Source organism: Aptenodytes forsteri, unplaced genomic scaffold, assembly GCF_000699145.1.
Source record: "Aptenodytes forsteri isolate BGI_AS27 unplaced genomic scaffold, ASM69914v1 Scaffold102, whole genome shotgun sequence".
Classification (NCBI taxonomy): Eukaryota; Metazoa; Chordata; class Aves; order Sphenisciformes; family Spheniscidae; genus Aptenodytes; species Aptenodytes forsteri.
The window spans coordinates 978,806-981,569 of record NW_008795771.1 but is presented as its reverse complement, the minus strand read 5'-3'; positions in this window follow the sequence as shown (position 1 = coordinate 981,569).

The window sequence follows — 2,764 nt, the reverse complement described above, 5'->3', positions numbered from 1 at the left end:
GCGGCCCGGCGCACCTGGGCGCGCCCCCGCTCGCCCGCCCCGCGGCCCCCGGCCCGGCAGCTGGGGGGGGGGGTGGCATCCCCGCCCTGCCCGTGGGCGCGTCCTGACGGGGAACGGGCACGGAGGACTCCAGGAGTGACCCCGAACGGGTTTTATTTTGTATGAATCGTTATGAAGTCCCAGTTCTCACCCGGGGACTTACGCGACCCCACCTGAACACTGAGTGCAAAGGAAAGAGCTCTCTCCTGGTGTACCTGGGCAGTATTTGGGTCTACTGGAAATTTCGATAGATTTAATTTTCCTCCCCTTCACACCTGGGAGAAGAGCCGTTTTAATGTGCATCCACGTAAGTGTGTGTTGGGCTGCCTGTGCTAGCCTTGATGGCTGTTTCTGCGGGCAGGCAGGGGGAATCCCCCTGGCCAGACTATCCCAGCTTCGCAGAAGAAGGGCAGCGTCTGGTGATATCCTGAGATGACTCCCTGTGGTTGAACAGGGTCTAGGGTGTCATAAGAAACAATTATCTTAATTACCCAATCAATCGTTTCAAGGTGGAAGTCTAAGCCCTTGTTTTTAACATGGTTAAGTGAAATACATTTACAAAATGTATGGCTTAATAAGCCATTACGTGCAGACCTAGAGTTACCCAGCAAACTTCCCGGGACAGTCTGAGGACCTTTAGCATGCACAAGAGCTCCCCAAACTGGAGCCAAACTGAGCTATGAATATAACACACCTCTACAGAGCACCACAGGGACATGCTGGTTTGACTCTAGCAGAGTTGTAACCATGCTTTGCAGCACAGCACCTAAATTAATCATTTTGGTTTTGCAAAGTTTATTAGCTCTGGTGCAGACTGGTGAAATATGGTGACGATGTCAGCAAAACAACTCGGTTTTCCCTAACTTAGGCATCCTTGACTTTGCAGTCCTGGGGTTAAACTGAGAGATCAGTTTCAATGTCTTAGTCTCATTTTTTATTTCTGTATTTATTTTTTAATATAAACAGTGCTCTGTTAGGAGAAAAGGAGCGTTGCATTTGGTTTTGTGCATTTAATTGCCTATCCACTTTATCTTTACCATGTCTACATTATAAGAACTTCTATGGAAGGTGGCCTGAACCGAGTACAGGCTGTCTTATAAAAAGAGTTTGACTTCTCTGCTTTAACTTTTCTGAAACACAGATTACTGCTACAAAAGAGCAATAATTTTAAATAGTATTTAAAACAGATAAATTAAAATCTTAAAGCACAAGCTGAAAATTTGGGAGCAAACTTCCATCTTCTTGTACAACATAAGCATGCCCATAGGATAAAACCACATATATGGACAGATACATGTCTGCAGTCTGTTCCCAACTCCTATTTTTGTTCTGTGCTCCCTCAGATCTGTCAACTCTGCGTGTTCACACCTCTGTTTCTGTCAAAATGTGTCAATTTTTCCAGCTTCCTTCAATTTGACTGAAGCACATGAAGTGTCAACCTTGCAAGCGACTCGGAAGATCTGCAGAGAAGAAGGGAGGTGGTAACACCTGCAAGAGCCTGCTGAAGCAGCGGAGAGGGTGAGCTGCCAAAGACCACTGCTTCCCCTGGCACAGCTCTCGCTGACCTGCTGGTCAAGGCTTCGCTGCCGTGCAGTACCCAAAACAACACCACCAAGAAAAAATGTGGTTAACACTTCTGCAGATCTGCTTCTCTACAGGCCAACTCCTGTAGCAGACCATGGACATCAAAGTGTTTTCAATCAATGAATAAAATATTTAATCTGAGATACACTTACTTGTTTCTTGGTTGAAGATCTTTATATAGCTTATGCTTCATGTTTTTAAATCTGCAAAAAACTGTGAAAACACTATCAAACTCTTTTTTTCTGAAAAAAAAAATGAAGCCACAAAAAACTTACAGCTAACAATCCAGGTCAATGGACAGATGTAAAGAATGTGCAATCCATAATATCATTACAGAAGGGAGTGGCTATACTTCATGTGTGTATACTTCATTGATGATCTATAGTACTTTGCATACTCAACTACTTTCAAAGAACTTTGAGACAATGCCAGGAAGAAAGAAACTACATAAAAGTAATTTATCAACATTGATATATTTTTCTTTATTTTGTATGACATGCAAAGGTCAAATGGGAAAGCAAATAAAGCCTTGATATACAATCTTATCATCTGACATAAAGAGGAAAAAGGTGCTAGTTGACCATTCAAACCAGCACCTCTGACTGATTTAGAGCAATGCCCGGATCATCAGCTAATGCAAATCAGCACAGCTCCGCTTATTTCAGTGGAGCTATGCCATCTATGGTTAAGCACAGGTCAACCCTTTTTTGTATGAAGCAACAATATGCATGTACCAACAGTCAAAGCAATTTTGTGGCAGTTCGCATTTCTTCAGAAGAGAAATAAGGATGTTATGAAACCCTGCTATACCTTTCTGGGTTATTGTACTAATTTTTTCCATTAGATGTATAGAAAATGCAAGAGAGAAGTTATGTTAAAATTCTGTTATTTATGCAATGAATGAAAGATTTGATGAAACTGATTGTTAAGCAAGTACTGACTTTAATTTTTGGTTTTCAATAAAAATGGAAGCACTGAATATCTAGACAACTTTATACTTTTATATTTATAAATAAAATAGTCATTGGAAACCTCATTTTTGTGCCTTAATAAAACTCATCTTGCCTCTGTGTTGGCCATGAATGACTGACATGGTGGTGTTGGGTTGACGGGTGGGCTCGATGATCTTAGAGGGCTCTTT